The sequence below is a fragment of the Anser cygnoides genome, chromosome 3 (genome assembly GCF_040182565.1).
Source record: "Anser cygnoides isolate HZ-2024a breed goose chromosome 3, Taihu_goose_T2T_genome, whole genome shotgun sequence".
Lineage (NCBI taxonomy): Eukaryota > Metazoa > Chordata > Aves > Anseriformes > Anatidae > Anser > Anser cygnoides.
The window spans coordinates 99,489,709-99,517,115 of NC_089875.1; the positions used below are offsets into that span (position 1 = coordinate 99,489,709).

Genomic DNA, 27,407 nt, shown 5'->3' on the forward strand with positions numbered 1-27,407 from the left:
TATTTTAACCTATTTCTTACAAAATGTAACCAGACTATTCCTCTTTTTATCTGTTTATTTGATAGCTAAAACAACCACCTGATGAAACAATACAAAATAAATAAATAACTTTGTAATATGTAAGCCTGCCTTTTTGATTTCTTTTGAATCACAGATGCTAGAGGTAGTCTTTAAAGGTTAAAAAGATTGTTGCCTCCCTTTTTTTTCCTTAGAGGAATTTATCTGGTGAGAGTATTTAGAACCCCCATTTTTGAATTTAAACAGGCCAGCTTTGTTCATAGGTCTCATTACTTGTTCAAAAATATTGTGGAAATTCCTGGGTAAATATTGAGAGGCTTTTTTTCTTCCCTCTGACACTTGCTTTCTCTTCCTCTGGTACTTGATGCTTTTGTTTTCCTCTGCCTCAGTTTCATCTTTTGTGCTGTATTGATCTCCACTAATTAATCTGTTACCTTTAACCATTTTTTCTTTTTCACTTTGTATATTTTAAGAAAGGAGAAGACTGAGATACAAATTTAAATATAGTGTCCTAATGGTTTTCATGGTTTAAATTTAGCCCAAACACTAGTACATGAAGTAGTCAGATGATTTTTTTTCTTTGTCACTACTTCCTGAGGTTTGCATGGGTCCGCCTCTCAAGCCTGTTAAGGTCCTTCTGGATGGCATCCCTGTAAATTAATTACAGTACTATTCAGCATAAGAATATACCAGTTGGTGCACTGACTTGCTATTTCACAAAAAATATATATACATTTAATTTCTCTCATAGTGAAATGATTTCAGGCAAGTTTATCAAATAGAGTATCAATTGGATTTCTAAAGCCATAGGTGAATATCCATTGAATATATGTGAATATAAGATGCTTTCTTAAGTACTTTGTATTCACGCATTACAGAAAGCAAATCAACATATTTGTTAGTCTTTTGATCATACATACATGTGCAGTCACACAGAGATGAAAAATAAATAACTGAATATTTTACCTGCACAATTGAAAGCATTTACATCTAGTGACAAAGTCATTACCGTTCTCTCCTTTAATTCAGGATATTTTCTGACAGGAAAATCTCAGAACAGAACATGCATTAGATGAGAATGTTCTGCCACTGTTTAAAAATAAATAAATCCTCCAATTAAACCTCTGCATACTTACCTTATTTTTGTTTCTCCTATAGTTTAGTTCTATTTAAAATATATTCCCTGATAGTTCTTAACAGTTCTTACAAAGAGAACAATGTATAAACACAGGATATCAAAATTTATGTATTGATGTTTTTCCCTTGAGGTTGAAAGTGTCTGCAGCTATTGATAGTAATCTGATCTGACAATATCCTTGGATGACATCATTGTTTTTATATATATATATATATATATATGTATACACCAAATACACGTTTGTGTATGCATATACAATAGATTGACATATATTAATTTTGTGTGTGTGTACATACACACACACCAAATATGTGTGTGTGTATATATATGTATCTCAGGTTTACCAGATATTCTGTAGAAATTATCTTGGTGCAGACCCTGTGCAGCTCACATTTTCTGCTCAAGATCAGTACTAACAGAGTAATTTATGTACTTACAGTTCTGGGTTATGTTCATTTACTTTTCCTTAAGGTGCAGATGGTCAAAGTTTCCTGTGTTTGATATTCACTGTTTGTATTCTCTTTCAAAAACTTTTCCTGAGTAACTTTTTCTACTGGGAAAATGCCAGCTGAACATTTATAGGTAAATTATATGAAATTCTAACAAATTCACATACTACATATTGAAGAATATACATAGAAAAAGATCATCAGATTTTTAAAGTAGATTAGTATTTTCTAAAAATTATTTCTGATCCCTTTCAGTCGTCTTTAGCAATACTATAGGTCTGGTATTTGGCATCGCTGCAAATAGAAGCCTCCAGGTATTTACATAATAAATTACTGTCAGCACTTCATTTAATTAACTCACTTTGGTGTATTACTGAATAGGAGCTTCATATTACAAGTAAAGAGGCATTAGGGAAAATAGTAAATGGAGGATCAAATCATCACATGTACATTAAGACGTACAGATCTTTGATTTCAGGAAGATGTAAAAGAGGAAGGATAGAGGTAATTGTACTTAATGGAATTTTTACTTTGTACGGAAAATAAAATAGGGTTTGCAGTAAGTTATTACAGAATAAAAGGTTTAAGTGCTGTGAGGCATAAATGGCACTTGAGTTAGTGTAATAGCTGAAAAGCAGCATGGGAAAAACAAGTTGCAAGAGTGTACTTTGTGGCCTGTGTTAATTTCTCTATAATTTAAAGCCTTTAAGTGCACTGCCTAAATTAGTTTTACTTCTTTAGCATCTTTCTAACTTCAAAGTAAACACCTCAAAGTTTATTGTATCCCACTTAAGATCAAATTTGCTTCCTGGATCTTGTTAAGTAAAAGAAAAAACTTGAGTGATCTATGACTGACTATGGCAGGTGGTCATAGATCAGTGAATAACTTATTGTGCCCATTTTTGTTCTTCTCCGTCAGGTTTACCCAGCGCTAAAAAAAATAAAAAAAAAAACAACAAAAAAAACCATGAACAGCTTTTTTTAAAAAACTCTGGTCTATAATGGACATCAAATTCCAAATGTACAACCTGGACAAAATATCAATTATAGCTGATCCCGCTGTATATCGATGACTAGCACTGCAAAGTCATGGTAGAACAAGTAAACACAAGATGAAACATGTAAGAAATTCTGGCCATGTATTAAGAAATGTACTGTGATCTCAACGCTCATTTACTATAGGAAAAAGTCAATAACTGCAGAAAAAAGAATTTATATTGCACAAGATAATGAGAATTTTGACAGACAAGTCAAGAAGAGGTGATAGACACAGGAGGTGAAGTGATGATGTTCTGATTTGTCACCCATATTCATGAAAATACTAAAGAGTTTGAGCCTTTCTCAGTGACAGACTTTTAATGAGTCATTAATGTTCTTAATTTCTTACTTGTCTGTATGACAAAATTCCAGATTTTACTGAGGAGGGTATTATAACTAAGACAGACACAATGTCTTATTGAAATTCCAAAGTTATTCTGTTTGGTCAGCTGTTGCCAAGTAGAATATTTAATGGCTTTTTTTTCCTGCTGTTCACGGGGTCTGGCAATTAATTTGGGGCATCTTGTTTCTATACACAGCTAGTTTTATTTTTTCTCCGCAAGTTGTTATTGAAACGTTTCATTGCATCAATGTAATAAACTTTGTGCATAAAAACATTTAAAACATTTGTTACAATTTACTGCAAGTTCTTACTAGGACAGCCTATATGTAATGGAGAAATCCAACATGCTATTTCAGACTTCTCATGTGATCAAATTATTACCTCAAGGAAATCTGACTTTGATCAAATAGACCAATTACAAAAATAAATCTTAAACTGTTCTGGATCATGTATTAGATCACCTCTTCTTTCATAGCTGTAGTCTATTTTCTTTCCTCTTCCATGTTATGGAATAAGATATATTCAATCTACATATGATTTTTATCATTTGTAATTGTAACTTGTAACCTAAAACTCATGTCTTTCCCAGTGTACTTTAAGAGCTCTATAGATGTTCGCATTTACAGAGTTTAATAAATGTCGAGATCACAAAGCAATATCTAGATTTAGTCTCTAGAGGATAACAGTATGGAGCAACCTTTTCTTGATAACCAGTTATAAATTGTTTAAAGGGTTAATGTAGATATGCTATATACACATTTCCGCTCTCAGAAGTCTTCTCTTCCTACCTTTCATCATGTCCCAGAGATTTAGTAATGTCTGCAGGAGATAAAGAAAGCAGATTTCAAGGCAGCTGATGCACATGCCCAGAGAGGGAGCAATGGGACAAGCTCCCACCTTAGGAAGGAGGGATGGTGAAGATGCTTCTATTTCTGGACATACAAAGGCATTTCACTTCTTCCATCTGTGTTGCTGAGAAAAGAGAAAATGGAACCTGAAACACTGCAGTTAGTTTTCTATTTAAACAGTAAAATCATGCCTTTTTGAGTTGTGTATGCCTTTCAAAAAAGGAATTTTTTATTAGGATGGTCATCCCTTTCCTTTCCAGATGGCAGATTAGTAGGATGAGATTTCCCAGCTTGGTTTCCTTCTCCTCCCTGTAGGTGGTAACCTTCATCACTATGACCTATATATATATACATTCATATATATATAAATTTAAATATTTATATATAATATATATTTAGCCCAGTTAAGAGGTTAGTCTTTTAAATGTCATCACTGGAACATAATTTATTACTAACCTTTCTGAAACATCCACAAGCAAAGATCTTACCTGTGCACCATCATAAAGCATTCAGAACTGAAGTGAGGTGTGAACAGGAGCTTCACTGCAGGAATAGTATGTAGGTGGCTGTAGTTCTGAAAGATTAAAATGGAGACCAGCTCATTACAGTAGAAACTATTTCTGCCTAAGGAGGAAAACATCTTAGGAGGAGTTCATATGTTCTTAATCAGTTCATATTCCAAATTTCTTATTGAAATTGGCAGAAGAAAATAACAGGCCATGTACAAGATAAAGTTTGTAAGCTGTGTAAATATGAAATTTACGTATTCTCAGAATTTCATCAAGATTGTTACTGTTCTCTTGTGGCCATTCTGTTTTGTAAGGCACAGGGCCTGTTGTCATGGCCTTGACAGACTCTGAATGGAGAATTTCCTTCATGCAGATCTTTACCCTCTACTACTTTTAGAAGTAGTTCTTCTAAGTAACAGTCTCCTTACTTATTTATTAGTATAAATACCTGGCATCAGAATGCAAGTCAAGGAGAGAAAAGTCTAATTTATTTCTCCAGTCAAAATTCAGAGGTTTCTAGATGGTAAATCTTTATTATTATTATTATTATTATTATTATTATTATTATTACTATTAAAGCTGAGAAAACACGCTGTTTGTCTACCCTGGAGATCACATGGAGATCATGCAGAAATTTCCGTCTGCAGAGCACCAGCGTAGTCTCAGAGGGTGGGAAGATAAGAGAAAGGGAGATAGGACAAGATCCAAGTATTGCCTCCAGTTGTCCTAAGAGAATAAATTAGTCTATGTTTACATTAGCATTAGAAGTGCAGTGCAACAAAAGCAGCTTTATAGTGCAAAACAGTTGGTGCTGTGGGCCTGGGGTCCATACTAGGTGTATTTTCAGGGTTTTTATTATGGACTAGTTCTAATGTGAATCTGTCTGGAAAACACCTTCAAGTTCAGTTTCATCCGAAAAGAACTGTCTGTCTTTTCTGACATTGCTCTGTGGTGCAAACTAAAGCACAGTAAGTGGAGATACCCAGAGATTGTTTTGGAATTGCACCCCTGGTCAAAATGCTGATGTGAATGCATTTTTAATCTTCTCATGCAACTATCACAACACATAGAGAAAGCTGACATTTACACACACGTTGTGCATGCAGTATGGAATCTATTCCACGGCTAAACAATGAATGCTCAGAAAGGTCAGTTTAAGAGTTTATTTTTTTCCTTTAAATTCAGACAAATCCAACCTGATAAAGCAGTTTGAAAGGCTGTCTATTACTCAGGGTATTGCCTGTAATGAATATTTTCTTGCTATCTATTAGTTGTTTGTCATTTGTTTCTTTCTTCCGAGGCAAAGAAGGCAGTTGTGCAGAGTATGCAAGCAGGCAGAGTATGTGTGATGTTTCAATTCAGTCTTTCACAGAGTTAATCCAATTCCAAGCACTGTTCTGTGTTATTAAACTGTCAAGTCAACAGCTTCCTGAATGATCCTTCTTTTTAATTGTATCTTAGATATTTTGAAATATTTTGACATCTGCATTGTGTTTCTCTGTAATCAGGTGTTTTTTCTCTTCTGTAATTTTAAACAGATTTACTGGTAAATTATTTTTACCTTGTACTATCTTTCAGAAGGTATTTCATGTATGCTGTTACATATGTGTAATTCTATGTGCAAAACACTAAATGCTTACAAATATATACATATATGTATTTATTAGCCACTTATTACCTCTATAGAATCCCTTCCTGCTGTTACCGTATCTGAAAGGAAAATATATACTGATAGATTTTATTTTTTTATCAAATAGGATATTCAGAGTTTGTTCTAGGTTACTTATTTTCTTCAATGGCCATTCAAATAATAATTAGTAAATAAGCTAATAACGATTTCCACTTGAAGTGAGCAGCGGGACTATTATGTTTCCAAGGTAATTGGTTAGCTTCTGCCCAAAACTCACAGCTACTGCACTCTGCAAAACATCATTGACTTCCACTGTTTCGTTTTGCACCATTTAGTTCCATCAAGAACAAATCAAGATAAGAGACCGATGGTATATTTTTGCACTTGAGATACACTATATAGATTAACAATGCATTCTGCTGGTTGTCGCATTTAAAAATGGACTATCCATATGTTATTCAAGACTCAGAGTCAAGACTTTTAGAGCTAGATGTGTGCAGGCAGTCTAAAGACTTGGTTTCCCATCAGAGAAATCTCTAGGGTCATTTGAGATTCTCTAAGTTCTTCTGCTTTGCCTCCAGGTGTGTATCTAGAAAGGCATAAATTTCCTATAGATTAAGTTCTATCTGCAAGACCATAAATACATGTCTGATACCTTAAACCATCTCAGCATGAGATGTTTAATTGTAGGGAAGCTTACTGAACTATCACTGCCTAAGCTTCACGTATTGCCAGGGGAGGCTACACAGCAATTCAGCTCAGCCTGAAGCAGACACCTAGCTGCCAGTCAGGTGAACAGCTCGTTTAGCTAAATTAACTGCAGTGAGATATTAGATACCTAAAGCACCTTTGAACACCAACAGGTGAACATCTACATGTAGGTGTTTTTGAGTTCTTTTCAGATGCTTCACAGAATCACAGAATGGTTTAGTTGGAAGGAACCTTAAAAATCATCTAGTTCTAACCCCCCTTCCATGGGCAGGGACACCTCCCACCAGACCAGGTTGCTCAAAGCCCCATCCAGCCTGGCCTTGAGCACTTCTAGGAATGGGGCAGATGCTTCAAGGAATACTTCCTGGCCTTCTGGTGCTTCAGAAAATTGTGGGTATCTCACTGATCCTGTAACTTCAGGAAATGGATGGTATCTTACACTTTCAAATGACACTAGCTGTGCATTTAGATTTATACTGAATCCCGTCCTCATTACTGATTTCTGAAACACGGTTCTGATCACTTCAAATATATGTGTATATATTTGTATTTCCTATTTAAATGAGGTAGAAGAATCATAACGGAGACTTCTTGGGTGTACCTAGTTTCTGCTGTGGAATACTTTCAATTTGAACAATATTCAAACAATTCAGAAACACTTTTAGTCACTTTTGTGTTTGCTTCTTTTTGTCACTTTATAAGAGAATTCTTCAGCGAATATCTTTGAAACAGCTATCAAGAGATAAACCTATTCACAATTTATAAAGTTCTATGAGTTGTTTTTTTTTTCAATTTGTATTGCAACCATGTCGGTAAGATACTGTTTTCAGCAAAATTATGTTCAATTCATGTTCTTTTAATTAGATCAGTCAAAATCCAATTCATGAATTTAAGATGTGTTAAAATATTGAGGGAGCTGTTATCTATTACACCCCTAGATTTTTAGTAATTTGGTATAACCACTTGAATTATGGTAAACTTTATAATCTAATTATACCTGCTGTGTGTCAGGGGTTGGACTAGATGACTTCAGGAGATCCTTTAAAATGTTAGTGATTCTCTGATTAGCCAAGTGTTTTCAACACACGGAATAATTAATGTGTTCATGTACATATTTCACATGTTTCTCTATGACTGGGCATTCATTTCCATTCTTACAGACATTAGAATTATCAAGCTTATGTTCATGGCATTTTAAGTAAAACAGTGAGATTATAGACAATTTTAAAGAATTTACAGGTTTTCATTTAAGCAGTGTACAATGTTAATTTTGACTACTAAAGATATTTGATTATGCAAGAAAAAAATTACATATGAAGTACCACAGAAGTATTTTATAGACGCTGTTAAAAAGAATGTTTAAAAATAAAAATGTGACATTATTCAGGAACCATGGTGCTTACCTGGTAAATATTTCAGAAAGGTTGATTTTTCCACTAGAATTTGTACTTTCACGTGGCTACTCTCATTGTTCAATCACTTAAGAAATGAGATTTTAAAAATCAAGATTATCTTTAGGATCCTATTTTTTTTTCCTAGAAGGACATAGTAACATGTAATGATTTTATCTTCCAAAAGACAGAAAATTAAATTGAGATTCTATCTGAGAAAAATATTACAGCTTTAATAGACATGAGTACTATTTAGAGATATGATTTAAATATTTATTTATTGTCTTTAACTTTGGTTTTCAGTTGGACAATTTCATCATATTGGCGTCAAATTATGGTCATAATATTTTTGACCAACATTGTTCCAGCACACTGTTTTGTCATGAATCAAACCACATGTCAGGTTGAAGCAAAATTAATCCTATTCACCTGCAAGAAATACCCTTCCTTCTTATTCTGAATAAGACAATGAAATCATCTTCATGATTGCAGTAGCAGCAATCTAGTAATAGCTTTCAACAACAAGGGCAACTATATTTTCTTTGTTTCTTTGTTTGTTTTACTGTTTATTCTTTATAAATCTCTGTGGACATTAGAAGGTAAACACTGACAGAATTATACTCATCAGATGTATCCCCCCCCCCCCCCCAGCTTTCTTTGTATTAATTAGAATTCAGAAAATCTGTATTTATTTTTACAAAGTAATCTACATTCTGAAGGCATGATGAAATCTGAAGTTCCTGTTCCTGCAACTGGGAATGATTGTAAGTTGGATCTTGTCAGACCTGCCTGGTCTGACAGAAAACTGATTAGTCTATGTATGCCTTGTAATTCAGTGAATTGCCCTTCTAATGGCAGTTATAGAACAGTATGCTCACATACCGAATCGGTTACTATAAAACGGGGAGACAGAAAAAAGATAGTGGGTATTATTGACATTTAGAACATTGAATTCTGTAACAAAGGTTCAACATTATTGGTGCTGCACAAAAATGCTAATATCACAGTCCAGAGGTCTCTGATGAGATATAATGGGCAGAATTCATCACCATAAGCTATTTCCTTAGACTTTCTACATATTCATATTTGCCCTTGATTCACATTTTAGATTATCTTACAATCACAGGATGAAAAATGTTTTTAATAAAAAAGAACTGCTATTCTGTACAAAAACACTGAGACAGAGAAAATTTGCAACAAATGTTTTGATAGTAGCACTTCTGAACCATGTTTTATAGCAATGGGCACTTTGTAGTAATAGAAAAAAATGATACATGCTCGCGCTGTGATCTTCTATATCATACTGAATATGTTGAAAAAATAAGAAATGTTTAATGCTGTTATTTCACATGTTTTGCTCCATGATATAGATTGTGGTAATGTATCTTAGAATAGTGTTTAGTTTAAATAAGGAACCCTGAATGCTAGTATCAAAATGACAGAATTAGTCTTGTGCAGCTACCAGATGGTCACCCCATTCAAAGATATTTTTCATACAAAGTATTGTGCACAATCCCAAAAGAATTAATATGCTATTAGAGCCTTTATTGAAGTCATTAGAAAAAAAATCTAACTCTTTAAATCTAGCTATAAGCTTTTTATGGAGGCTCAGTATATCTATAGACGTAATGCAAGCATTTTTTAATTTAGGTAATAAAAATGTCTATGAAATAGACACTGATACTGATAAAGAGAGAATAAAATTGTTTAGAAATGGCATTAGAGAACCACATTTAGAATTAATAACATTAGGGTAGGCTCAAATGTATTTTTTTTTTTAGTATTGTTATCTGGATTTGTATTCCAAAAAGGACTTTGCATTTTTCTGTTTGAAGTGATTAATAGACAGCAGATGAATAGGCAGAATTAATTTCCTTTATTATGTCACAATTGCATTTTGAAAAGTTTCTTGAAAAAAAAATCATGTAAAAATACGCTTTTTGTGATAGAAAAGCAAGTGTTGAGCTTTTACTCAATCTCAAGCGTATTTTTTTATTTCATTCTTTTACTAACAGCTCATGTTTCTTAACCACAGACAAAAAGAACTACACAATAGGAAGAGACTGTGCACGTTATTTGCTGTTATTAATCCTTCTGAGTAGTGGAAACCAAACAACAATAGTAGCAGTAGTGAAGCTAAAAGAAGTATAACTTGTCGTGAACAACCTCATGTGTCAACCTCTTTTGCTTTCCACTAGCATCTTTTTAGTGACAACCAGTCACTAAACACTGTGACTTGCTCTAACTAATTATTCATATGTTTATAATTTATTTATTCTTTATTTGTTCAAGTTTTAAAAAGATAAAAAAGTGACATTTCCTTTGTGAAAGACCCAGTGGTGCTTGGTAGAATCAGATATGTTTCATTTGATTATGTCATATTTAAACCTCACATACTTCTAGCTTGCTTTTAAGACTGGCCAGCTTTGAACTTTTTTTTTTTTTTTGACTGGGTACATTATTTAAATATTCTTAAAGGATAGCAATTTCTGTATGCTCAAGAACCTTTCCCAGAGCTTTTATATTAATGTCTTAGGTTGTCACCTATTTCTATTCAGCATGTAGGGTAGGACGTATTATTAAGGGAGCTTGTTGATGTATTGCAAAGCACAATACTGGAACCGCTTTTTGCTCAGTTCCCTGGTCACCTGTAGCTATAATAAAAAATGTACAAATCTCATTTGGACTCTCCAATACGTTAATGTCCCTCTTGTACTGGGGAGCCCAGAACTGGCTGCAGGTGTGGTGTTGCCTCACCAGTACTAATTAGTACCACTGATCACCCTCCTCTGTCCCTGACTGTTCAGCCAGTGTTCAATCCACGTCACTATCTGCTCATCCAGACTGTATGTCAACAACTTCTCTATGACGACCATATGGGAGACAGCGTCAAAGGCCTTACTGAAGCCCAGGACAACAATATTCACTGTATTCTTCTCATCTACCAGGCTAGTCATTTTATTGTAGAAACTTAGGACATTGGTCGAGCATAACTTCCCCTTGTTGCATCCATGCTGATGACTTCTGATGACTTTCTTGTCCTTCATATGGATGGAAATGGTTTCCAGGATTCATTGCTTCATCATGACCTGACTGGATAAAGCCCTGACCAACCTGGTCTGAACTCATTGTTGACCCTGCTTTGAACAACAAGCTCAACTAGTGAGCTACCAAGGTCCCTTCCAATCTGAATTATTCTGTGATTTTAAGAAGCAATCTGATATATTTTCCTCAGCATTTTTTATTTTTTTTCTACCACAAAAGCCATAATCGCAACAGGACAAATAAAATCAGTAAGTCAGGTGATACTGTGACTTTACTGGCTCCTGTAATTTCACAGAAATTGGTTGGTGTTGTTTTGTTTTTTCCACGTGTGTTTTTTTCACTGTATGCTCTCAGGAGATGGAGTTATTGCTTATCAATTTTAGAAAGAAAAAGGATTTGAGTATACATCCTCTAAGTCTATTGTAACTCAGAGATGCTACATTATCAAGTGTCTGCAGGAATATAATCAAATCTGAAGAACAAATAATTATTTACTCAGATGTCATTCAAGTTCAAAATAATTTAAATCTGATTTGTCAGGCTTCTACATTTTTTTTCATGTGACAGACTTATTACAATTAAATTTAATTTTACTTTAAAAAATGTATGTAGTACAAAACAGAAAAGAATGCAGTGCTGAATGAAAAGTTTTGATTGTGGACCTGCAGTTAGCGCTTTGTTCTACATTGCTCCATTGGAAATAGAATAGGTTTGAATAAAACTCATGCTTTAAGTCACACTCTATAAATGTTGGTCATTTCACTGCTGTTGGAGAAAGGAAGCATGTTGTGTTAACCCTGCATCCTAGCCAATGTACAGTCTTTAAGATTATAGTGAACTAAAGGATCCATGCAAAATCCATAGGATGGTGAACAAAGCACTTGCCAGCTCCCTCAAACATCCTCCTCAACTCATACTCACTACTCACTAGCCTTTCTAGAAGGGAGCATCTTCCCTCACAGGGAAGGCTGAGAGACCTGGGTCCGTTCAGCCTGGAGAAGAGAAGACTGAGAGGGGATCTTATCAATGTTTATAAATACCTGAGGTGTGGGAGACAGAGGGATTTGGCCAACCTCTTTTCAGTGGTTTGTGGGGACAGGACAAGGGGCAATGGCCACAAAATGGAGCACAGGAAGTTCCGCACCGACATGCGAAAACTTCTTCATGGTGAGGGTGTTGGAGCACTGGAACAGGCTGCCCAGGGAGGTTGTGGAGTCTCCTTCTCTGGAGATATTCAAGGCCCGTCTGGAGGCCTACCTGTGCAACCTGCTCTAGGGAACCTGCTTTGGCAGGGGGGTTGGACCCAATGATCTCTGGAGGTCCCTTCCAACCCCTACAATTCTGTGATTCATCATTGTTTTACTAGTTTTGTTGTTTTCACTTTATGGGTAAAGATATTAGGCAGCTTAAACAATGTACCCCATGTTGCTGTTTTGGAAAAAAAAAAGAAAGCTGATACTTAGATGACTTGAACTCTTCCATCACTTGTATTTCTGAGAAATAAATGATGTCAAATATTTATATTAATATTCTATACAATAAATAGTTTACAGTTGATTGATACCTTTTTTGAAGTGTCAGGTCAAAACTCAACACAGCTTTGTGTTTGAGATCTTTTACAGAAGTTGATTAAAGAGGAAAAAAAATCCTCCCCATCTGTTAGATACTCCCAGGTACACTTTATTATGATGTCTGACTTCTTCAGAGGTGGCTGTTGATTCATGTTCAGCTTGTGCTCTATAGCCAGATCTTCTTTTAAAGAGCTGTCAGCCTGTAAATAAGCAGTACATTTCACTTTTCTAAATGTAGACGCTGTTTAATGACACTTTTTTGTTTGTTCTTATGGCCCTATTCTTCAAGGTCACTTTGCTTTCTCAACCTGGCTAACAGAGTACCTACAGTTCTTCCCAGTTTCAGGTTACGTACAAGCTTAAATACCATGCTTACTATTTGGGCATACATCTTGTTTAACCAAAAAACAAAAAAGAAAAAAGCACATGAAAAAATCAGAAGTTTCTGTACATCTTTCAAATCTGAAAGTGAAAACAGTTATAATTGTCCCAACAGCACTGACCCTACTCCATAACATTTTAAGTAAGACACTGTTTACCAGGGTTGCCTGTGAGGCTGTCGTATCAATGGCAAAAGCCTTACTACAGTCTCTTTTTTTTTTTTTTTATTTTCTGAGATTGGAGGATCAAAGCTGCATGAAGTATTCAGGATGAAAGTTTATCTGATAACAAAATTATGTTCTCCATTCTATTTTATTTTAATAAATGTTAATGTTTAGTTCACTTCTGTCTGTACTAAGACTAAATTTTTTTGACATTATCTTTCATAACACCAAACTGGTACCCTTATTTACCAGTTTCCAATCCATCATTTTATTTGCACAGTTAAACTTAATTTTGTCTTATGCATCATTTAATATTTGTCTACATCAAATTTAATCTGCCAGTCAGTCTGTTATAAGTTCTTTCTCTTTTTTTTCCCCACATCAGACTCTCAGATTTATTATTTTGAAGAGATCTGTCATTAGCAAACTTTCTCACTCTACTGATCATTCCATTCTCCCAGATACACCGTCGCTATCCACTAATTCTGTTCTTCGCTATACTTTTTACAACTTTGGCCAGTAATGTTAGATATACATATCTATTTTCCTAGATCATATTTGAAACTCTTTATTAAAATAAAAATGGAATACTCCAGGCCTCATATACCAAAGCATTTTTACCTCTTCTTGGGTCAGGTATTTCAATCTTGCTCTCCTTTAACTTTAGTCACTTGCTATTTTTCATTTTATGACTTCTTCCTTAGTCACAGCCATTTATAACCATATAGTGATGACTTTTGAACTTCTTTCCTTATGCAAATTCTAGTACTTGTATGGTGGGGAACTAAGAGTTACTTGGCCACAGCTGAAAACTTTGACTAAATGCATGATTTGCGAACAGAGAAGAGACCAAACAAACTCTGCTCTCTTTCTTGTAACCAAATAGCCAGCCTGGACAGGAGCCCTCAGCGTATAGCTGGTAGTTGTAGTCACTCTCTACGCCATTGTCTCGTGCTTTCTGCCTGTCCTCCTCTCCATTCACAGCCAGACTGGCCTAACATGTTGAAGAGAAATGGCATAAGATGTCTGTGTACTGGAATTAGTGGCTGGTTTATGGCGCATATAGTCGTTGCTGCACCCCACCATACAATCAGTATTATTTATTTATTTTAATTTCTTTTTAAGGATCCAGTTGGGTTAACATAGGCTCTCATTCACCCCTGAAAACTTCCTGTACATCTCAAATGCAGAAATTTCTATGGTGACTGTTTTCAGGTGCTGATGAGAAAGGCTAGTTGACAACCTTAATTTTAGACTTCAAAATACTGAAAACTTCCATTTCTATTTTCAAGCTTAAGTGGTGATAGGTGATAGTATATATATATTTTTTTTTTTTCAGCTCTTCAGAAAGGGAATCTGGTGCATGATTTTCAGTGTCAAAGAAGAAGAGTTTAAAAACAGTCCTTTAATATCATCTCCTTTTGGATCTGTCTGAGGTTCGCTGTCAGTGCAAGGTCCTTCCTTTTGTTTTATGTCTTCATGAGGGTTTTAAGTATGATTTACAGTTATTTCATATGAAGGATAAAACCCTTTTTCTTATTTCGTTGATTGATTGGTATTGAAATCTACAAGAAAAAAAAAAATCTTTTCACCATCCAATAAGATGCACTTTCTGTTTAAGCATCTAGGCCTCACAGCGGGACATGCAGAAGGCAATTGTCACTCCATCCTAAGCCATGATGGAGCAACTTAGGACTTTTTATTAGTGACAGCTTTTCTTCCTTGAACAGGTTCCAAACTACTGGGTTTAATTCTCTGATTTATGTCCCACGTAATCACAATAGTAAAACTCAACCTGTCTGTTTAGACCTCACTTAAACGTTCATGATGCTTTGCGAAACTTCAGAGACTTTAGAAGAATCTTCACTCAATCTTTTCAAAAATTTCTTCAGCAAGCAAGTTTTAGTTCCTTTATTTGCAGTACATTACGGACATGATATATCACAGAGTGCTTTTCCATTTTCATCTTACTGTCAGAGTCACAGAGCTGCAGAATGGTTTGGCTTGGAAGGGGGACCTTTGGAGGTCACCTGGTCCAACCCTCTGCTCAGTCAGGGACACCCAGAGCAGGTTGTCCAGGACCACATCCCTGCAGCTTCCCAGGAGGAAGACTCCACAGTCTCTCTGGCCAGCCTGTGCCAGTGCTCAGTCACCTGCATAGTAAAGACATGTTCAGACCTTCTGTGTTTCAGTCTGTGCCCATTGCCTCTTGTCCTGTCACTGGGCACCACTGAAAAGAGTCTGGCTTTTTTGCACTCTCAGGTATTTATATACACTGATAAGATTAAATTCATTCATGGAATGTATGTGGACAGTTGTCACAGGAGATGAACCTTCGTCTCAAAGGATCGTATTTTACAGCCCTTCCTAAAGTGTGCAGAAGATTCTGAATCCTTTGCTATTTTTGGCCTTTTTTTTTTTTTTTTTTTGGCCTTTTCTACCAGACTGTGCAAGATCCTTTCCTGTAATTTTAAACTCCACTGAGTTGTCACCATGAGGCTGTGTCTTAAGTTTTAGCATATCTCTTGAGGATCTTAGTTCTTCACACTCGATGTGAAGAGGATTCTTTATTTTTATAGAACTGCATGCTTCAAGAAATCATCCTGTTTATTCAGGTCCAATATTAAAAAATCGTAGAGGAGCAGTCACTCTCACATAAAAACTTAGTAAAAGCATTAGCAGTGAAGACTTGCTATGAGTTCCTTACTTTGTATCATTCTGCTGTAGATAGTCTGCACTCTATCAGAGTTACCATGACATTGTGATGCCTCAGTGTTCCAGATGATTGTCATTCTGGCAGCTTGGGTGATATCCATACATTCATCAAGCAATGCAGAATTACAGAACACTGTGAAGCAGATGCCTAGTAGTATGATCCTACAGCTATTTGTTGCATGAAGGTATCCAAGACTCACCAACAACTAACTAAAGTACAGAAAGGGTTTCTTAGAGCTGCCTGTAGCACTAACATGCATGTGGATTATAATTATAAGGCGGGGGGGAAAAGGTTAACAGCTAATAGCTAGAGATAGTTGAGACAAGTAATCCAAATGTGTACTCATTTCCTGGTTGTTTTCTATTCCTTCAGAATGCTTATTGAAGTTCCTGCAGTTGAGGAGGAAAGGAAATAAAATCGCTCTTGAAAAAAAAAAATTTGGTTTCAAACAGATTGCTTGAAATACAACTTCATTCTCAACAAGTTATTGCTTAAATAAATGTTGCCATAAACTTCACTGCATCAGAAGTATCACATTCAGGAAAGCGTACTCCATTTCCTGCCGTGTGTGAGTCCTTTTGTTCAAATAGTGTTGTGGTTCATGTGATGTAGACTTTGCAGCATGAATTTAAGAAAGGCAACCAGCTCATTTCTCTGATTATTGGGCTATATTAAGCATGTGTTTAGTATTACTGTGTACTACGATGTTTATGCACTGCCTTTCATTATCTTTTCCTTTTGTGATACTCCTTATCAAAACCGCAGCATTTTCTGATCCTGGCCTAATTTTTCAGTTGTCTGCCTATTTCTAGAAGCACTTCACTGCTTTAGACTGGACATTTTAACTGAATCATGTGTGTGATTAAAGAATATAGTTTCCATCTGTTTATGCAGCATGACATTAAATTCAAAGTATTTAACATCAGCTTTACATTTTAAAAATATAGCTGCTCTTGAGAAAGCTGTCATAAAAAAAATAAAAGGAAATTTGGGGAGCTGTGTAGAGAATGGTAAGAGTTAAATACAAAGTTAAATAAATATAAAACTAAATAAATATAAAGCTAAAAAAAAAAGACATGAAATCTGATAGATTTTTAAAAAATACTTTCATGGGTTAACAAATCCCAGTAACAGTCATAAAATTAGCTATTTTTTTGCTGAGTAGTCAGTAGTTAAATAATCAATTATTAGGTAGCTTACTCTATGTAGAATTGGACCACTTCACATCTGACATGTATTATGACTGAAACTAGGAATGGCAAAATCTCCTGCTAGACTTAAAAGACAAAAAGTCATTATGTTTTGGTAATTTAAATTTAGCTAATATCTTCACATTTTAGCTGCATTCAATAATAGGTCTTTACACTTGGTAATGAACATTGCACATGTAGGAGGTATAGGAAAAGGAAAGAAAACTCTGAAGATGTGATAAAACAAACAGATTGACCAAAAGTCCTTTCAGAAATGGTGATTTTTGTTAGAATAGTCATTTGTGGTATTACACAAGGGTTTTTGTTTGTTTGTTGTTTCTTTGTTTTTTTTTTTTAATTCCTAAAAGCTTAAAAAAAAAAAAAAAAAGATGAATAAACTCAGTATCCAAAGGAATAAATAGCATCCTGACTTAGGACCAGAAGGGAGAAGCCTATCAGTAAGTACAAAGGAGATACACAAAATAAATCCAAAGAGTAATCCAAAAAGTAATATGTGACTTCAGACTTTGTTTTGAATATGGTAGAACTTTCATTGATTTATATTTGCAATATTCAGAAAAACGGGAGTGGAGGTATATTAGGATAACTCAGCTTTCCTTATAAATGGCACTAGATAATATTTCCTCAGGAATTTTAGTATCAGCTCATCATGAATGTCAAATTTGCTAGCTAAGGCATAAGTGGGGTAGGTTCTTAACAGAATTAGATGTGGCACTTTTGGTTATAATGTTGTACCTCACAAATTAAAATAAATATAAATCCTTATTTTTATTACATATATTTATTCCAACTTTTCATCCATTTTAAAATCTTAGTAATAAATGATACAGCTACATCAAGGATCCTGAACATGTAATGAGTTTTTATACAAGTGTATACACATACGAAAGAAATACAGCTGGTGCATACTGACAGTGGAGAAATGAATAAGATTTGTAAAGAATATGTTTACAAATAGAAAAATCAGATACTGAAAGTTAGATAGTTTCCAAATCTTTTCAGGTATGGCATAGATAGCCACTCTGTTCTGGTTAGAACTCCTTGTTCTCAAAACGCTATAGATTGTGTTCCAGTGTGCATGCTACTGTCTTGTGTACATATATGCTGTATAATATAAAGAATAAGAACGTGTTTATAACAGTTTGAATTAAGCTTTTTAACAGATACACCTAACCATGTCTTTTTAGAGGCACAGGAAAGAGGAAAAATTGTGTAGTGACCAAATGAAACAAAGTTTGGAACTAAGGCCAGTTTTACAGCTGCTCACATCAGATCAAAGAATGAATTCTGTAAATGTGTTTTGAATATATAGAGAACAGGGTGTTTTACTATAAAATGATACTTCAGTGTTACATGTATTGATATTTGCAGAAGATTTTAAGCTCCTTCATTAGTAACTGCTATAGAAATGCAAGTTGTCATCACCATTAATCATGTCACCATGGAAAGTAAAGGTTGAGCAATAATATATCAGAAAAGTGCAGTATAATTTAATCTGCTAAGGTTGAATCTGTTGTTATTTTTAGGACTCCTGATTGCAAAATGGTAACTCAGCAGAAAGAAATCAAAATCTTGTTCGGGGACTAAAAGGAAGCAAACTATGTATAAGTAAAGCCAAGAATTAATTGTCAGTATAATGGAAATCTCAATAGTCTAATTCAAGAACCCTTATTAGTCTATATGTAATTATTACAGAAAAAAATAATATTGAAATTAGTGTACTTTTATACAGCTGTCTAAATGGTAATAATAACTATAGTACTATTAAAATTATAACATACTTGTTAGTTTCTATCCCTTTTCTTGGGGTTATTCTCACCATTCGATTGCTCCCCTGGATCTTAAAATCCAGGATTTTGGAGTGCTGGAGAGGTTAACAGTAGAAGTCATCAGCCTCTGGAGTCTTTCATTGGCATGAATATAATGTTTGTGCCGCTGCTTTATACTTCCTCCTGTACGGACCTTTTGGACTTTGGACTATTTTTATATGTTTGCTAGCACACACCTTTATCTGTCTTTATTCATCAACATCTACAAATAATGTCACATCCAGATTTACTATATACATTGTGCCTTATGCATATTACATATTGTTTCTTTGCTGTCTTTGTACCCTCAAAGCTAATTTCATCCAGCTCTTGGTCTACGCTTCCTGACCTTTGGTGAGTGGTTTATATCCGTGGAGTTTCCAGTGCCAAGCCTGTGCCTCATCTATTGTCATCCCATTTCTGTACCTCAGTACTGTCTTCTCTCCGCCCCTCAAGACCTCTGCAGTAATACCAAACCCATGTTTCCTTATCCTACATCTTTTTGTTAAGATCATTCCAATCTCATTCCAACAGAATAACAGCTCGTTACAGCTATTTGTAGAAAACTATGGTTGTGCCATACAAAGATGAAGTACAGTCATAGAGACCTAGTCAACTAAGAAGTTGCTGCCACACAAAAGTAAAACAAAGCTGCAGCCACATGAAGAGAAGTTCAGACAGCACAAAGGTGGTAACTGCCATCTCTGAGGCCTTGAAAATTCAATACAAGGGTTATGGCTTGTTACTAGAAGTGGTGATACTGCATTACAGGGCTACATGGTTACAAGGTAGTAGGGGTCTTGAAGTGGAAGAGTGAAGTCATCCGTAATTGAGAGTTATTCGAGGTGACTGACCTGGGACTCCAACTGGTTGTAGAGAGACTTACTAATTTGTAGGTGTATTTAAATATGTTATAAGAAAATATAACATGTTTATGTTAAATGTGTTATAAGAAAATACAACATGTTTAAGCCAATACATTATTAAATATGTAAGACAGCAAAGGATAACATTTATTACACTTAAATATGTATTTGTTTTTCTATATTTTGATAAAATTCTTTTTATTATTATTATTTTTTTAATTATTTTATTATTATTATTTTTATGTCAGACTCATAGACTAATAACTTTTTATGGTTAAGTGTTAAAAAGTAGTTCTACCCTTCAGGGATATTTTGTAACTTGCTTTTGTTGTGGAATGCTAGGACATGGTTTTATCATGTTTTCTCAAGCTGTCTGATACAATGCTGTTATTTTCATTAAAGAGTGTTCAGTTTTAGTGAAGGCTAAACCTTCCAAAACTGCATTCCAGTCTCATTCTGCAGCTCTATCAGATAAAACAATACAAAGAAAGTACCAGAATTTACTGGTACTAAATTTAATAAATTCATACTGTATTTATACTTGGGGGAGGGTACTATTCAATATTTTTTCAATATATTGCATCTTTAAATTTATTTGTGTAAACACATGGAAATTATGTTGATAAAATATAGGGATCCATTATTGTAATGCTCCTTACAAAGTCAGAATTAATATGATAGTCTACATTTCTAAAATGTCAGTGATGACACTTTGCTTTTAAAGCTTGTGTGCAATAATTATTCAGTAAAAGAAGAAATTGCAAAAAGACAAGAACAGTATTTTTTTCATTAGCTAACAAAGGCAAAGTAAACCTGTAACTCCATCAAAGTGTGTTTGCAGATGTTTCGTTGACAAGTAAGTCAAATTTTCACCATTGTCATATCTTAATCTACTTTACTTGATCAGTGGCCAAGATTGTCTGAAGAGTGTTTTACTCTGCATTTAGGTTTCTAGCCAATATCGTCAAATTTCTATATGATTGTAAGAATTTTAACAGAATAATAGTTAAATACACATCTTCTTTGTAAACTAGATAGCTTATTCAAAACTTGTCTAAAAGCCTTTGAAATGTATCTGTAGAATATATATATATTTTCTGATATTATATTTACGGTATGTTTTGCTGTTAATTAAAATGAAAATAGTTTTCCCAGAGTAAATTATTTGTACTTTATACACTATGATTTAAAAGTAAGTGTTGTGGTTTAACCCGGCTGGCAGCTAAACACCACACAGCCGTTCGCTCACCCTCTCCCCTCCCTCTCTGGGATGGGGGAGAGAAACGGGAAAGTGAAGCCGGTGAGTTGAGATAAAGACAGTTTATTAAGACAGGAATATAATAATAACAATAATAATAATAATAGTGATAATGATAATAGTATTAATAATAATAATGTGTAAGAAACAGGTGATGCACAATGCAATTGCTCACCACCCGCTGACCGATGCCCAGCCTATCCCCGAGCAGCCGGCCCCCCACCCCGGCCAGCCACCCCTATATATTGTTTAGCATGACGTCAGATGGTATGGAATACCCCTTTGGCCAGTTTGGGTCAGCTGTCCTGGGTCTGTCCCCTCCCAGCTCCTGCTGCACCCCCAGCCTGCTCGCTGGCAGGACAGAGCGAGAAGCCGAAAAGTCCTTGGCCTGGTGTAAACACTGCTCTGCAACAATTAAAACATCAGCATGTTTTATCAGCGCTCTTCTCATCCTAATCCAAAACATAGCACCCTACCAGCTACTATGAGGAAAAATTAACTCTGTCCTAACTGGAACCAGGACAGTAAGTCACATAATACTGCAGAGGGAAAACTGCAGCTACCCTTTTCTGCTATTCTTCTTACATTTTAATGGAGTTTTACAGAATCTCCTCATTGAATGTTCATTATAGATGAACTGACAGAGACTGTTCTCTTTGCCCATATATAAATTGGATTAGATCCAAATAATGGCTTGCGTCCCGATACGTTCTTACAGTGCACTATTATCTACATATTTGAGCAGACTGCCATAGTTTTGAGACTAATGACCAGACATTATCTTCCCTGATTCTGATATCATTTTGTATCAATATAGGTCAAGAATAGCTCTACTCAAGTGCTTAGAGATGCAAAGATGTAAAATCAATGTAGATGATATAAGAACCAAGCCTGTAATCTTTAAAGCCAATCATATTTACCAGTGTCTCTTAACATAGATAAATTTCAGAGAATTACACAAGATGAAAATAAATATGTTAATTATCACTGATATACAAAGTACATTTTTATCATAAGCATTGGATTTGATAACGTACATTCTGGTGTGGGAGATTAGCTTTTAAATCTGAGGGAGATATACTTTTATTACCTGAAAGATTAAATATATAATTAGCTTTTGTGTGGTGCTTTTTATTTTTGGAAATTAAAGCTGTGAGAAGCATTGCTGAACAACTCTCAGAATGCATATGCTGTCGTCACTGTCATTATTCTTACAGCTTTTGGGTGAAATTATTTTTTTTTTCTCTAATCACTCATAGAAGAATAATAATAAATACGGTTAAATGCAAATACATAAGTAATTGTATTAAAAGTAATTTTAACATTTCAATTTATAATGTTAAGAAATCATAGAATCATTAAGGTCTGAAAAGACCTCCAAGTTCATCTAAGTCCAACCGTCCCGTTTTTTTTTGAGACTTTTACTTTTGTAAATATTTAGGCATCTCCCTGTACCTTTGGAGTGTTTCCAGTGCTCACTTCAGTTGCCTGTTTGCATGATGCAGCATAGAGCCAAGATTTGTTGCCCTTCTAAAATGAAATAGTTTGTGCACTTGGAGCTATTTTGCCATAGTAACAAAAAACTCTGACAAGCTGAAGTACTCCTCAGAGAAAACAGGTGCTTATGGACCTGTCGGATGCTCCAAGCAGACTGGAAGGAATATCTTTAAAATTAGTTTAATAGTTATCGAATGCAAGAAATACAGGCTTTACCCAACGTGCTCAACGTGCTCAGCCAAAAATAACATTTGAATTTGAACTGCTTAGTTTAGTTATAAGGTTGTAATGGATTCTTGTGTAAAGGAAAGAACACAAACACTGCTTTGTCATTTTGCATCATTTTTGGATAACACACCAGGCAACACATCAGTACAAAGGTATATGAATTCCCTTTTTCTTGTATAGTGATGTTTGAGTTGGGACATAAACAATTTGTTAGATTTGTTTGATTATTCTTTTGTATCTACCTTTTCTGAACTTTGAATGCTTGTCACATTTTGTTTTTTACATGAAGTTTAAGTTAGGAAAGTTGAACACTCAGAAAGCTCTTGAGGAATTATACTGTTCAATAAGTAATTTTCAAGGACCTGAAATGAATTGCCTGAGGTACTACACCATAGTAGTAGAGCCAAGATCTCTCAACATTGCTAACTAGAATTCTGTCTAGAGAATGATTTGTTTATAGAAATGGATGTGCACCTTTGATATGTAGCCACTTCTTCACATAGCACTTTACTTTTGTGTTTTATCAAGCTGCTTATCCACTTTGTATTCATTCATAAAATTAATTTATTTTTTAAAAATTATAGGAAGTAAGGAAACAGTCAAAGGAGGTAAACTAAGTCATGTATCTCATGTTTAGATTTCTGAGCTCGAATAATTAATTTGCAATGAGTGGCTCTTTAATGAGTAAAATTCTCAACCCTTATTTATATTGGAGTTATATGTAGTGATTCATTTAGTCGATATACAGTCTGCTTTTAGCAAAAGCTAAATGGAAGGCTTTTTGTTTGTTTGTTTGTTTTCAGTTTAGGGAATAGTAATTTTAGACCTTTTTTGAACAAAAGATCTGAAAGCATTTCTTTAGCTTTTATCATTTCTATGTCTTTTCCTTAATTGGAAGCTGATCAGTATTTCAGAAAAACAGGTTTTAAAATGTTTTGAAAAAGATCTGCAAATATATAAACATAGTTGGAATTATTCTTCAGGAGGGGTAATGAAAGGTAGTAGTGAATGAATGCTTTTTGTTGTCTTTTTCATTGTTCTGTTAAAAAGAAAAGAATAAGAAAAAATTACACATTATAATAGCGTATAGTGTTTCTTTAAAGCTTATGCCTTCGTATTTGTTTCCTACTGATATTTTGACAGTTGGAGCAGCAGCGGGAGCAAAAATGAAAGCCATATATTTGGCATTTTCCTCTGGCAGAAAATGAAAAACATAAGAAATATCAGAGAATTGTGTTTAAAATAGTCCAACAGTTACAAATTTCACCCTTTTAGAGAGAATGTATGAATGTTTGCCTCTTCTCGCAATATTGCTTTTTATTGTTTTACTTCTGATTTTCTCTTTTGGACTTAAACTGATTGATAACTTATTAAAAATACGGCTCGTAAATTTGTGAAACATTAGTTGTGCTTTGGTATTTGCCTTTAAAATTAACTTAATGTTTTATATTCCCCTGTGCATTTATAAATGACAGTGCATTTGCGTACATATAAAACAAACAAAAAAGAGAATAAGAAAAACATCTTAATGGTTAAGATAGTAAAATGAAACTGTTGACGTGAAATCTCAATGCTGTTGATGAAGATTCAAGTCCGACTTGTCAACAAGCTTCTTACCTGACTGACAACAGATTGTGACAGCTGTTTTTGTTATGAAATCATCATCACCTATTTTTTGTGCATTTCACTCTAGAAAACAAACAAATCTGTTTATTAATGTGCATATTCCTTTACTATGGTTATATTCAAATTACTTAAAAACACAAATTACATGCAAAAAATTCATAGACCTAATTCTACATAATCGGTAGATACTAGTAGAAATGATATTTCAAAGTAATATTAAGAATGTTATGCCTCTAATTTTTTTGCAGTTCATTCTTTATTTCTTTCTAATTATAGATTCCAGCTCCTCATATCCGTTTTTACACAGAATACAGATTATCGGAAAGGTCTTCCATAGAGGACTGTTGTAAGATCAATGCCTTGATCTCTTCTTAAGCTTTACTCCACAAACAAAATGAACTGATGTTCTTAAAAATTATTACTATTATCTTCTTTCAAGATCTCAAATTATCATACTTTAAATAACTTGCTGATGGTTTTCTGACTGTTGTTTCTTGCAATGATACTCAGGTTAGAGAATACAAAAAAGTTATGTTACAGATTTTGAAAAACAAAGAATGAAAAGAGATGTGGAAAAAGATATTAAACTGTATTTAATTACATGAGAAATGTGTGGGGTAGGCAGCTGATAATTCTCATTGTAAAACAAATTGAAAATATTTTTTTAATTCTTGTGGCTATACTTTTATTTCTTCTTTCTTTTTAGAAAAAACATCAGCACCCTTTATTTTATACTACCACTATTATTTGATTTAATATTGCTCTTACTTACTTTTTATCTTTAATTTCCACCAGGTGTGGCTGTTAGGATCACTTTCAAGTCATTAACAGTTGCTAAAAGAAAACTAAATTCCTAAAGATCATAATAACAGTATTGGAAAATGTATCACTTTTTATAATTACTTTTTAAGTAACTCTAACTGTTGAATAAAAAATGCTGCAGAACCTTCAACATTTCTTCAAACTAAAAAAAAAAAAAAAAAAAAGGAATGAGACTAATATTTTTAGTAAATTTGCTGTTACTCAGGAAAAAAATTGAATGAAGATTTTACAGGACAGACAAATTTGGGGGCTTGAGCTTTATTTTGTCTCTTTGGAGACAGCCTCATTCAGTCTGGGAGTTGTGAGTTATTAATTGCAGATGTTTTATTTACCTGTACCAAATTAGGAGTAATGCTGTTCTAAGTAATTATTTGCTTTTTAAGGTCTCTGAGGTAAAAGAAAGAAATGGTTTGAAAAAAAAAAAAATGTTTTGCTGTCTGATACACTTTCCAAAATTCAGTTGTTCAATATCAAGAGTATCAGCTACTCTTTCATTTCACTAGTTTAAAAGGAAAATTTTTTGGTCATCCTATATCTAAAAATAACTTATATTTTCTAAATGAATAACAGTTTATATTTATATATATACACATGAATTTAAGTTAACTTCACTGAAACTCAAGCAAAGTCCTCAGTAGGATGAAGATCTGAGTGGATAAAATGTATATGACCTTTCATGGCTTAAAATTATACTGAATTATCTTTACTATTTGTAGATAGTCTGCTGTTTTCCAGTTTAAATTCATTTTATGTCGAACTTGGGGAGCTCTTGCTAACTAAAATTTGCTTATCTGGATGCAAAAATTGCTATCGGTGGTACTGTATGTGCACCCATGCTTTGTATATGGGCACAGGCATATATGCCTTCAGGTACAACTAAGGTTGTTTATATCCATTTACACTGCTAGTATATGTCTTATACCAGGTACTGGTATAGCTTGGCCAGTCTGACTAGTGAGGGAGATTTAGATAGAATAGTGAAAATAAATAGGATTATTTTTTTTTAATGTGAGAATAAATCTTTTTTTTTTTCCTTTATTTTTTTTCAACCTGATAGGCTGTTTTAAATGTGTTTTTTTTTTTTCTCTGTTTTTCAATTCTTGATTTTTTTACATGGATTAATAATACTTTAATTCAGTACATGATTTCATGGATTAGTCAAACAGTTGAACCTATAATCACATCTATTCTACCACTAAATTGGTTTGGGTTTTTGATCCATCTTTTAAATTAATAATTATTCAGTTCTTCAGTCTTGCAGATGTCTTTTTAAAATGATTTTTAGAAGCAACTTGAAGTATAGTGTTTATTTTTTTAAAAAAGTAACCCCTTTTTCTCAAATATATATTTAAATAACAATTAATGTAAACATCATTCTCCCATTGTATTGCACAAAGCCAGAAGTGAGTGAACATTTCGTATTTACAGCAAGAATAAAAGACAAACAAACGTATAGAACCCCACCAGAGTCAAATTTGTCTCTTCATGGCACCTTTCATTTCTGTGTCACTTGAAGGAAGATAGTGTTGCCTAATGATCAGAGACCTGAATTAGGAATCTAGATCCTATAATTTCTCAGAACATTGAATTTTTTTTGGCAATTTATTTCATGGGCTGTGTATTTTAGACTCAAATTGGAGTAATAATGAATGCCCTCCTTTTTAAAGCATGTTGGTATCTTCTAAGCCAACTGTGTTATGATTCCATGAATTATTAGTTTAAAACAAACAAACAAAAAAGAACTAAAAAAAAGTTCTTTAACATTCCAGGGTCAGTAATTGAAAGAAAAGAAACACAAAAGAAATCAAACTCTTCTGTGGACATTTAACTTCTTCTAATGTGAGTGGTAGAGATGGAACGGTACTAGTATAGAGAGGGAACTATAGGGCAACATGTAATGCAGAAAAAAGCTTGGAGTATGCACGCATCAATTTCACACTGTTTAGTGGATCATGTTAACAAAGATGATGGTTATTGGGGATTAGAATCAGGTTCTAATTAAGACAACACTTTGTTCTCTGCAAATGCATTCAGTGCTTAGGCTTCCACTTCAGTTACTGACATATGGGGAAGTAAATAGAGCAGATATTTAGTGGCTAGTGGCAGGAGGGCTATAGAGGATCCATTAACTGAGTGGGC

General features: G+C 34.1%; 1 protein-coding gene and 1 long non-coding RNA gene across 8 annotated transcripts in view; one reads left to right on the forward strand and one right to left on the reverse strand.

The window, feature by feature from the left end:
- CSMD1 (CUB and Sushi multiple domains 1) overlaps nucleotides 1–27,407 on the forward strand; it is a 1,150,295-nt gene that overhangs the window by 798,591 nt on the left and 324,297 nt on the right. The gene's annotated exons all lie outside the window — the stretch shown is intronic.
- LOC106030445 (uncharacterized) lies at nucleotides 544–22,209 on the reverse strand. Its single transcript, XR_010830562.1, has 4 exons — nucleotides 21,271–22,209; nucleotides 4,323–4,408; nucleotides 3,775–3,958; nucleotides 544–668 (listed from the first exon to the last, which is right to left on the reverse strand). It is a non-coding gene; the product is annotated as an uncharacterized lncRNA (long non-coding RNA).